The sequence below is a fragment of the Marmota marmota genome, unplaced genomic scaffold, assembly GCF_001458135.2.
Source record: "Marmota marmota marmota unplaced genomic scaffold, marMar, whole genome shotgun sequence".
NCBI classification, from domain to species: domain Eukaryota; kingdom Metazoa; phylum Chordata; class Mammalia; order Rodentia; family Sciuridae; genus Marmota; species Marmota marmota.
Window position 1 is genome coordinate 84,116,078 of NW_026000026.1, and position 11,371 is coordinate 84,127,448.

Here is an 11,371-nt window from a genome sequence, read left to right on the forward strand (position 1 = left end):
TTTTTTAATTCTGAGCTCGCAGTGCTTGGGCTAGGCTGGCGAGATCTCGCGAGATGATGCAGGGCGACTCAGCCGCTTCCCCTCAGGCGCGTGGTACCCGAGGCCCGGCCGCCGCTGCCGGCCGCCGCGGTTCCTACGGTGATGCTGGGGGCTCTCCTGTGGGGCCCGCGGGCTGGTGCGTCTTCTGCAATGCCTTCTCGGAGTTCTGGCGGGCCGCCACGCCACGCTCTCATTCGTGGCCTGAACTTGAGGAGAGGCAGCTTCCCTCCTTGAGGCCTCTTAGTCTGACACTCAGGCAGCCAGGCAGTTAGATTTGCATAACTAGAATCAGTTCCAGTCGTGATGCAGCGGGTGTGTCCACATTTCCGACGACTACACTTTTATTTTAAAGACTGATATCTGAAGGTGAGAAAGGAGCTTAGTTGTGTATTGTTTAAAGGCGATATTTAAATGATAGGCGCTTAGCTCTCAGTACCTTGACTACAGTAATATTCCTGTAAAGCACGTTTCTACATGGTTTGGGTTGTGAAGAATCAACTCAAGTTTTAACAAACATTATGGTACACTTCTGCTCTGGAATCCTTTTTTTTTAATGTTAAAAAATAGAGAAACGTAACTATTTTCCAACTTCTCTTAACATTGGAATCCATATTTAACCAATAGTTCTACCCACGCCCCAAGTAAAAACAGTAAGTGGCAAAATTGGCTTCCTCTGATCGCTTGTCTTTTTATTTATGTTTTTATTGTACTTCCATATTTTTAAATTTTAGTTATGGGGATAAATACCCATCTTGTGAGCCCTTGAAGCTTGAACCTTTTTTAGTTTCAGAGTTTGTAAAACTGAAAATACTGCTAATAAAAGCAACCATGTAATTTTCAAAACATAGTCATGCCATGATCTTATTTGACCTTGATAACTTATCAGATCATTTTATTATCTGTATTTTAAAGAGGGAAATAGAAAAAAAAAAAAAAGCTCTTGGATTGTGGAGCCAGTGTTTCTAAAGCCCATCTTGAACTTTAGCAGGAACCCAGAAGAGGCCAAAGATCAGGGGGTCATTGTAGCTGTGCAGTTTTCTACTAGGGTACTTGTTGCCCTAGTAGTTGGTCTGTATGGTAGCATTCCGCTCCAAAGCTGATTTGTGGCTGTTGGAGTTCAGCATTAATTAAATTGAACAAAAGTTGAGCACCTACTAAGAGCTGCTCTGTGTTTGAGGGATTTGGAGTTAAGCAAAGCAAGCAGTCCCTTCTCATGGAGCTCATTCCAGTGAAGGAGAACTAATAGATAAACTAACCTATATCAGAGGAATGAGTGCGAAGGAAATGGGATATTTGTGAGATAGAGAATGGTAAAATTTTACATAGAACGGCTTCATTGAGAAGGATTCATTTGAGTAAGGATGTGAATGATAATATTTGGGAAAGATTGTTCCAAGCAGAGGTAAAGTCCCAAATGTGGGAGCATGTCTGAAATGTTCATGAAATTGCATGTAGGCCAGCTTGACTGGAACTGCTTTAAAAAATGGGAAGAATCAAAGGTGGTTATGTCAGAGTTTGAGAATGCAGGACTTGAGATGTGTAGGACCTCTTTGGCTATTGGATATACTTTGGCTTTTCTCTGAGTGCAATAATGTGTTTGTCAATTCAGGCTTCCCTGACAAAAGACCAGAGATTGGGTGGCTTAAACAATAGAAATTTGTTTTCTCACAATTCTTGAGGTTGGAAGGTCCAACATTAGGATGCCACTATGATTGGCTTCAGGCTAGTTTCCTGGTTTGTAGACAGTCTTCTCAGGTTATCTTTACCTAATGGAGAGAAAGCTCTGGTACCTCTTCCCTTTCACATAAGGACATTAGTTCCAGTGGATCAGGGCTCCACCCTTATAACCTCATTCAACTTTAAAATAACCTTAAAATGGTTGCCTCCACCTGTCTTGTCTGTGGGTGTAGGGCTCCAATATGTTTGGAGTCCAGAACACATGGCAAGTACAAGATTTTCAGTAAAAGAATGAAGTGAACTGACAAAGTTTTGTATTGGATGATGACATTTTAGGAAGATATTGCCACACAAACATAATAGAGTTTCAAAAAAAAATTCCTGTCCTAATTTTTTAATGTATTTTTTCTATGTTTAGATATGTTTATGTACACAGACACTACTGTATTAACGATTGTCTAGAATATTTAGTACACTGATATGCTGTACAGGTTTTTAGCCTAGGAGCAAAAGGCTATTTCACATAGTCTAGGTATGTAGCAAATATACCATCTAGGTTTTGGAAATTATACTTTGATGACTGACATAACAAAATAACCTAACAATGTATTTTGCCTAATGTATCTCTATAGGTAAGTGACACATGATTGTATTTAAAGGATCTGTCTAACTGCCATGTTGAAAGTGGGCAAGAAAGTAAGTGGTGAAGGCAAGAAAAGAAGCAAGATTTGCTAAGAGGTATTGCAACAATCCAGAAAGTGATGCTTATACTACAGAATGTCCAGTGGGAAGGGAAGTGAATGTTTGAATTCTGGGGAGACTAGAATTTGCTGACGGCTGTGGAGTGTGAAAGAATTCAAGGGAAGAATAGTATTGCTCTTTTCTGAGATGGAATAGAAGGTAAGAGGAACATATTTGGGAAGAAGGACAGGAACTCGGTTGGCATTGTCTTTTGGTGGAAGCACACAAATGTATAATAATAGTAAATATTCATTCAAATAAATATATAATTGCAAACTGAAAAATTCTAGGAGAGAGGAACATGGTACAAAGAGAATGCAAAATGGCCCAGACTTAGGAATGAAGTGACTTTTTGGCAGAGGTCTGAAGGACACTTAGCGCCAAACTGTAACTTGCAGGAGGTTTCAAACAAGGGAAATAGTGTGGACAAAAGTCCTCATGGAGTGAATATGGTGTATAAGGATCTTGAAGTCACTTTGGTCAAAGCATAGGAATTACAGGGTAAATGTAGTAAGAGATAAATCTGTCTTTATTCTAAAAGCCCCATAAAACTATTAATGGGTTTCCAGGGAGATAGAGGGGCACATGTTCAGATTTACTTTTACTGAAACTCTCTATAAATTGTGGACTGAAGAGTGGAAGAGGAAGACTAAGCAAGATACGGCAGGACACAATTTTTGTTAATCTAGTCATAAAGTGATAATTATAGCAGCTAACATTTCTAGAAAATTTATGTCCTGAATACTGGGCAAAAGCATTGATTCATAATAATTTATAATAATTTTCATAACATTATGAAGAAAATCAGAGGATCCCATTTGAAAGATGGAAATCTTGGCTAAGTAAAAAAGTAATTCCAACATTTCTGGTTTAAGACCCACAAAGGACAGACAAAAGTAACTGCCTTAAAAGATAAGAAAACTAGCTGGGTGTGGTGGGGCATGCCTGTAATCCCAGCAGCTCCAGAGACTGAGACTGGAGGATTGCAAGTTTGAGACCAGCCTCAGCAATTTAGCAAGAACCTGTCTAAAAAATAAAAAGGCCTGGAAATGTAACTTAATGGTAAAGTGCCCCTGGGTTCAATTTCTGGTACCAAAAAAAAAAAAAAAAAGATAAGAAAACCATATAAAGGCACATGGAAATAGAATCAGCAGTGTTATATTGGGCCAAGAAGCATAAAAAGATCAGCATTTGACCGTATATGTATTGATGAACTTAGTACCATGTATTTAATATACTTAGATTTTAGTACTAGACAGGACTTAGGTAGGTGTTATTCTAAAGCTCTTATTTCACATGATAGAATATCCTAAAGATGTAAATTAACTTAGATCTACAGATTCTCATATCTGCAGCATTAAAACATGTAAGGTTCAAAACCACATAGAACTTTTAAAATCAGGAGGGTTTGTTGTTCTTTTTAGTTATATATGACAGTAGAATGTATTTTGACATATCATACATACATGAGGTATAATTTTCCATTTTTGAGGTAATATAGATGTAGAATTACACTGGTCATGTATTCATATATGAACATAGGAAAATTATGTCCAAATTCATTCTACTGTCTTTCCCATTCCCTCTTTTCCCCAACTCAGCCCTGTCCAATCTGATGTGCAGGGTTTTTGTTTTGTTTTTGTTTAAGCGGTATGTTTTATTTAAGACACTAGTGCTGCCATTCTGCCTGGTTATGGTTTTGTATTTATTTATTTAGATACTGGGGATTGGATGAAGGGGTGCTTTAGCACTGATCCACATCCCCAGGCCTTTGTATTTTCCATTTTAAGACAAGGTCTTGTAAGTTACCAAGTACCTTGCTAAATTGCTGAAGCTGGCCTGAAATTTAGGACTATCCTGCTTCAGCCTGCTGAGTCACTGAGATTAAGGCTCCTGCCACAGTGCTTAGCTAGTAACCATTTCCATTTTTACTAACTGGCATTCAGCACAAATTAAATCAATTGTATTTCCCTTGAGAAATTAGGTGGTCATCCTTATCGTGAAAAAAGTTACTTTAGAGAAACTTGTCTTACCTGTCCCAGTTACATTCTTTAATTGAAAATCACAGTCAGTCAGTCATGATATCAATCATTAATCAAAACCTTACTATGCTTTTTTCTCTACACAATATGTAAACTCAACATTTGTAAATTATGTCTTTTAAAAAAGACAGCCTGAGTTTGTTTTTAATTCAAATTTGTCATGTATTGCTTATTCAAATTGTAAGTTCATGAAAATGCATTTAAAATAAACATAGTTTCTTTCCTCATTCCCCATTTCCACCTACACATGCATTTGTCACAGAGCTAGTCAAGGAAATCTCTTTCAACTTAAGTTCTGTATTTAGAAAGTTATTTTCCTTCTGTACTGATTTATTTTTGTACTTCTAACTACAGGCTGTGAACATTTAGAAATTTTAAAGTTCACAATTTATCAAATATTAATATATAAAGTAAATACTTTTACATAGTAGCTATTGGTTACAAACTCAAACTCAACCACCAGATTATTTAGATCAGCTTCAGGGCTAGGGATGTGGCTCAAGCAGCAGCACGCTCGCCTGGCATGCGTGCGGCCCGGGTTCGATCCTCAGCACCACATACAAAGAAAGATGTTGTGTTCACCAAAAACTAAAAAAAAATAAATAAATATTTTTTAAAAATTCTCTCTCTCTCTCTCTCTCTCTCTCTCTCTCTCAAAAAAAAAGTTATAAATCTCAGCTTCACTATTTACTAGTTACATGACTGTGGTCTAGTGTGATTTCTGTGCCTCAGTTCTCATATCTGTAAAATGGAGGACAATAACAGTAGGGGCCTTGTAAAGTTATAGGATTACATGATTATTATCCTCAAAATTTAGTGCCTGACACATGGTAAGGCCTACTGTTCATAACATTAAATGAATATTCAAAACTTTAAATATTTAATTCACAAAAGAAATAGTGCTAAAACAAATCTTTTAAGTAGCTCAGCAGTAGAGTGCCCCTCGGTTCAATCCCTAGTACCAAAAAAAAGAATAGTTACTCTATTTTTGACACTTTTTTTTTAAGAAAAGAAATTTTTTTCCCTAGTAATAGTTTGATGGTTACATGTTTTTACATGCATAGCATTGGATATATAATGATCACTCAAATAGTTACTTAAGAATGTGAAATTCTTCCTAATGGCTAACCTAAATCATTGCTAAAACAATTAAAATTTTCTTGCTTCTTATTCTTCAGAGATTATGGTAACCCATAAAATGTAAGGTAATTTTTAGTTTGAAATTATTTCTCTTGCATGTCATTATGGAGCCCAATTTCTAAGTACATGATTATTTTTATTACTTTGTTTTGAGCCCTTTCCAAGTAATTTAATCTTCCTTTAAATGTGGGCCAAAACTATTAGGTTCAATATTCCAGTTAAAAAAAAAAAACAAACAAACTAATGATTTAACAGGTAAAGACAAGTTTTCACAATTCAACCAGTTGTTTTTATTTAACACTGGGCTAATGGACCGGGGATATAGTTTAGTGGTAGAGCTGCTTTCCTGGCACATATGAGGCCCTAGATTCAATTCCAAATACCACATACCAAAACAAAACAAAAAAAACCCTTAAATAAAACTTAAATATATCCCTGAGTATTAGCTCTTCTGATACTCAAAGTTTTTTTGTATTAACAGGTTTTAATTAAAAGTCCACCTCTTATAACCAGTGTCTGAAAACAAAATTCTAAAATCTCTGTAAAATTTTTTTATATTTATATTTATAAGAAGTTAATCAGATATTTATTATTTATAATATTTTTCTAATTATAAAAGTAATACATGTTTAATGTAGAAGTCAAGAAAAAAGCAAAGAGGAAAAAAATAATGCTGTTGCCTCAAAATAACATCTACCTTTTGGTCTTGGTATTATAAAATTATTGTATGTTTTGTAATTTTTAAAACATCAATAACATGAATATCTTCATATATAATGTTAAATATCTTTTACATGCATGATTGTAATGGCTTCATAATATTGCTTCATGATTTAGAATTATCATAATTTACTGACTATATTACCTATTTTAAAATGTTTCTTTCCTTTACAAATAAAATCAAGAAATGCATTGAATATCTTTGTGGATATACAGATTTTTGTTTATTTATTTATCTTTTTATTTATTGAGAGTGTTACTATGTTGCCCAACTGGTTTCAAACTCCTTGGCTCAAGTAATCCTTCTCTCTCAGCCTCCCCAGTGCTGGAGTGGACATACACCATCATGCCTCATTCTTATGTCTTTCTTCTTAACTGATTTTTCCTTAGAATGAATTCCTACAGGTGCAATTGCAGGGTATGTATGTTTTGAAACTTGGCATATGTTACAAACTGGATTTTCAGAAAAGTTTTATCAGTTTGACCTTCTATTGGCCTTGTATTTAAAGTGCCTGTCTTCTACCCTCCTACAGATTTGAGTAAGATCTTTCTTACTCTTTCATCAATTTTTTGGGGGGGATGGGGGGGGGTTACCAGTGATTGAACTCAGGGGCCCTAAACCACTGAGCCACATCCCCAGCCCTATTTTGTATTTTATTTAGGGACAGGGTCTCACTGAATTGCTTAGCACATCACCATTGTTGAGACTGGCTTTGAACTCAGGGTCCTCTTATTTCAGTCTCCCTAGCAGCTGGAAATACAGGCGTGCACCACCATGCCTGACGTTTTTTTATTTGTTTGGTCCTAGAGATTGAATCCAGTGAAACTGGAGTTTCTCTGCTTCTCCTGGCAATTGGGGTCTGCACAAGCTGCTGGTTTTTTAAGCCAAGAAGTGTGCTTTAGTTCTTAACACTCAGGCCATGCCCTCTAGTGTTGCAGCAAACCCTAGAAACTCACCATCAATTCCTTCTTTCTCTGTTCTTTAGTGAATTCAAAAGATGAAATCCAAAGACCTGGATGAGTGAGTATAAGAGTAGGATTTATTATACATTCAAAGAGAACTCCCACAAGGTGAGAGAGGACCCAAGAGGGGTTTTAGCTGAGTATGCTAGTCTAGGGGTTTATATACACATGGGTCAATGTTATTGGTCCAAATTTATGCTAATCAGGGTTTGAAAAATGTAGCAATGCTGTTGATCCACAAATTTGCTTACTTAGTGTTTGTAAACGTATACACACTATTAGCCCTAAATCCCATTCAAGTTTGCCTTCCATTTTCTCCTAGCTTCTTGGGAAGTCGGTGAATCCTGCATGCTGAATTGAATGTCTGGAGCTACAGCAGTGTGGCTGGGCCAAACCATGGCTGTATAACAGGTTGATGTGTCTTGGCTCAACTGCAGTACTGGTCCAACATGCCTCAAGCCCACTGTGCCTCAGGCCTGCACTCCGGCTCGTACAGGTTTTGCTCTGCTGCTCCACTAATTCACTCCGATGCCACTTCTTCACAGGGTCCATTGGACTGGTGGCATAGGTTCGCGACCAGGGAGCCATGTTACCAGGGGTGTTTTACCACTGAGCTACATACATTCCAGTCCTTTTATTTTTATTTATTTATTTATTTATTTATTTATTGAGATATAGTGTCACTAAGTTGAAGAGAATGACTTCAAACTTGAGATCCTCCTGCTTCAACTTCCCTAGTCACTGGGATTATAAGTATGTGTTACCACAACTGGCTGGTCCTTTTCAATTTTATTATCCAAAGATAGTTTCATTTTCAGATCTTTGCTAATGAAGACATAGCTTTAAAAGTTTATTAGCCAAGCTTAGTGGTACACACTGTAGTCACAGCTATTCAAAAGGCTATCATGGGAAGATTGCTTGAGCCCAGGAGTTTGAGGCCAACCTGGGAAACAGAACTTGTCTCAAAAATTAAAAAGTTTATTATTCATTTATATATCTTTATTTCTAAATTGTCTGATGATGTTTATAGTAGACCTTTGCTGTATCATGGAAAGCTCACTTGTATCCTGTCTTGTTTTGGTAAGAATGTGCAATTTTCTTTTTTTAGTTATTGTTTTTTCAATAGGATGAAGAATTACTTCTCTGTAACTTGCCTGTTCCAGCCAAATTGTGAGCATGAAAAAATGAATCAATCTGGCTCTTTTAAACATTTTGAATTTCAGGTGTTAGAAGCAAAGTCAGAAATCAAGTCTGTTTGTTGGGACTGTTAGCTCCTTTTATCTTGCTTCTTATATCACAAAGGAACTGCCTGCCAGGTTGATGGTAAATACAAAGGGCCTCCACTCAATTTGGGACAACTCTAAAGGGCCATTCCAGCATGAGCACCTTATGAGAATGGATGAGGCTTTATTTGTATCCTGTGCGTCTGCTTCTCCCCCAGTCCTACTCTTCCTCCTTTCCTTAGAGATGTATCTCCTGGGAACACTTGCTAGCAAAGTTTCTGTTCATCATTGCCTTCCTCAGTCTATTTCCAAGGTACTGTCTATTTATTTTTAGTAACAACATTCAGGAAAGACTACACAGTTGTCTTGATACAAGGACCCTCTGAAACTACTTCTCTTATCCTTTCTGCATAAGGTTCTTCTTCCTTTTAGCTTTTCCATATTCTCCTAGTAATTCACTGTTTTACTTAAACATTTGGGTTCTTTGGCTTGTAATCAAAGATCAGTGTTAACACAAAATCCTTTACCATTTTTCTGGTGTTTTCTTTTTAACCATTTTTAAGAATATCTTATGTATTACAAACATAAACCTTACACTGAAATGGTTTTCTCCAGTTTGTTAGTTGCATTGTAAGTTTGTTCATCATAATATTGACATACAATTATTTAGAAAATGCCATAAACTATCTAGGTATTTTTCTTTATTTTTCTTTATGATTCTTACTTTTCATAGCAATGCTTAGAGAGGCTTTTGTTATCACAAGATCATATAAGTAAATATCTATGTATTTTATGCTTTTATTTTTATCCCCTAATTTTTATGGAAAAAAAAAAAACGGAAGCCTTCATTTGTTGTTGTTTTCAAATCAGTGGGAAGGAGGAACTAGAGAGTAGAAAACAAGCAGCTTATGTCTCTCTCTTTCCCTCCCTCTCTTTTTCTTTCTCACACACTCACACACTAACAGATGTGCAATGACATTTTAATCGTATATGCCAAAAGTAAGACATTTGGGTATGCATACCAGATTGGGAAATAAAATGTTTTGATTGTTGTTACTGCTGTTATTTTGGTGCTAAAGATTGAACCCAGGGCTTTGGACAGAAAATACAGCTTTCTACCTCATAATCCTGTGGCCAGCCATAACCCATAGAGTTCAGGAAGCCCCCATGGTCATGAGAACTGCCAGTGGGTAGAAACCTCTATTTTAAAGGATTATAAAATATTTTAAAATGATAATTATGTTGAACATGGAATTAAAAATGTACCTACATAAGTTAAGGGAAAATTAATACATAGCTAACATTTTATAAGAATTTTCTCCTTACAAAATTAGGTGTGTGTGTGTGTGTGTGTGTGTACAGAATAATAATTCTAAAATTTTATTCTACTCCACCAACACTACCATATTTTTTTAAGGAGATTATTTTAATCCTCTTGATAGTCTTATACTTTTAAAAATCTCTTGTTCTTTCTGTATAGGCTACATAGATAGGAGTAATGATGATAGGATGTATAATATGATTGCTTAAGAGCATTTATAATTTATTAAATAAATTTATCATGAAATGTAATATCCTTTAAAAAGAATGACCCTTATCTAATTTAGGAATGAATGTTAAAGATCTCATAATGAAATAAGAATTCGAAATTCTAGGGGATACCGCGTTACCACCTATGGCCCCTTTCTCCCTCACGGGAGAAGTCTATGTTACCTCTTTTTAAATAAACTCTGCTTCATGTTTGCCTCCGCATGCTTCTCTAATGTTCCAAGTTCAACATGTGGGGAAGCAGGACTCGTCACCGATAACTGGCAGTATCATATTTGGAGGTTCCACTGAGGTCTACCCCGAGGGGTGAAGATTGACCTGTTTTATAAATTCAGTGGAAGTGGATTCAAATCTGTTAATTCAGAGGGGATGAAGATTGTAATTTTTTTTGGCGGGCACAACATCTTTGTTTGTATGTGGTGCTGAGATTGAACCCGGGCCGCACGCATGCCAGGCGAGCATGCTACCGCTTGAGCCACATCCCCAGCCTCAAAGTGGCAAATTTTTTTAGGCACTCAATAAAATCTACACATATGGTGAATGTTCTCAACTGGAGAAAAGAGTCCCACTAAGAAGATATTGTCTGATTACAATGGACCCTAAGTGTTCACAAGAAAGATGGCAGCCCTTGTGTGAGTGGTAAAAGGCAAATCAACATCTCTTCCACTTTGAGATATTTCTACATGCTTCAGACCTCAATATTCTTCATTGAGTGAGTGATCAAATTTTGTCAACTGCCCATAGGCCTTTTCCTGATCTGGAAGAAGGTAAATTAAAAAGAAGTATCCTCCATAAGAACTTCAAAAATTGTGAAAATTAAGTACCACTCTACTTTCTCCTCTTTTGATACTTCCCACTGTCCCTCAGATTTTGTGCTTACCTTATATAAATATAAGCTTTGATGTCATATTATTGAGATGTTTTTAATGCAAGGTTATTGTGTTATAAAAATAATTTGATAATTTAAATAAAACTATTAATAGTTTTTTTAAAAAAAAAAAAAAAAGAAATTCTATATTCTTACCTAAATATAAAACCTGTTCCTGGGACTGGTACTTGATCTTAATCCATAATCATTTGGACAGAGTTCCATATTTAGTCTCCCTATACCTTATTTTTGCATTATAAATGCCTAAATCTTAGAATTCATTCTGCAAGCCTATTAATGACTCCTTGGATGATTCCCTTGGAATTATAGAATATTTTCTTTGTGAACCATTCATATTGACTTTTTAATTTTTATTTTTGTTGTTATATACACATATACACTATATATTT

The 11,371-nt window shown here is 36.0% G+C and overlaps 1 long non-coding RNA gene across 1 annotated transcript; it reads left to right on the forward strand.

Annotated features, from left to right (window-relative positions):
• Nucleotides 1–8: 8 nt before the first annotated feature.
• LOC125619131 lies at nucleotides 9–11,079 on the forward strand. The gene is made up of 2 exons (XR_007350653.1): nucleotides 9–405; nucleotides 7,645–11,079. It is a non-coding gene; the product is annotated as an uncharacterized LOC125619131 (long non-coding RNA).
• Nucleotides 11,080–11,371: the final 292 nt, after the last annotated feature.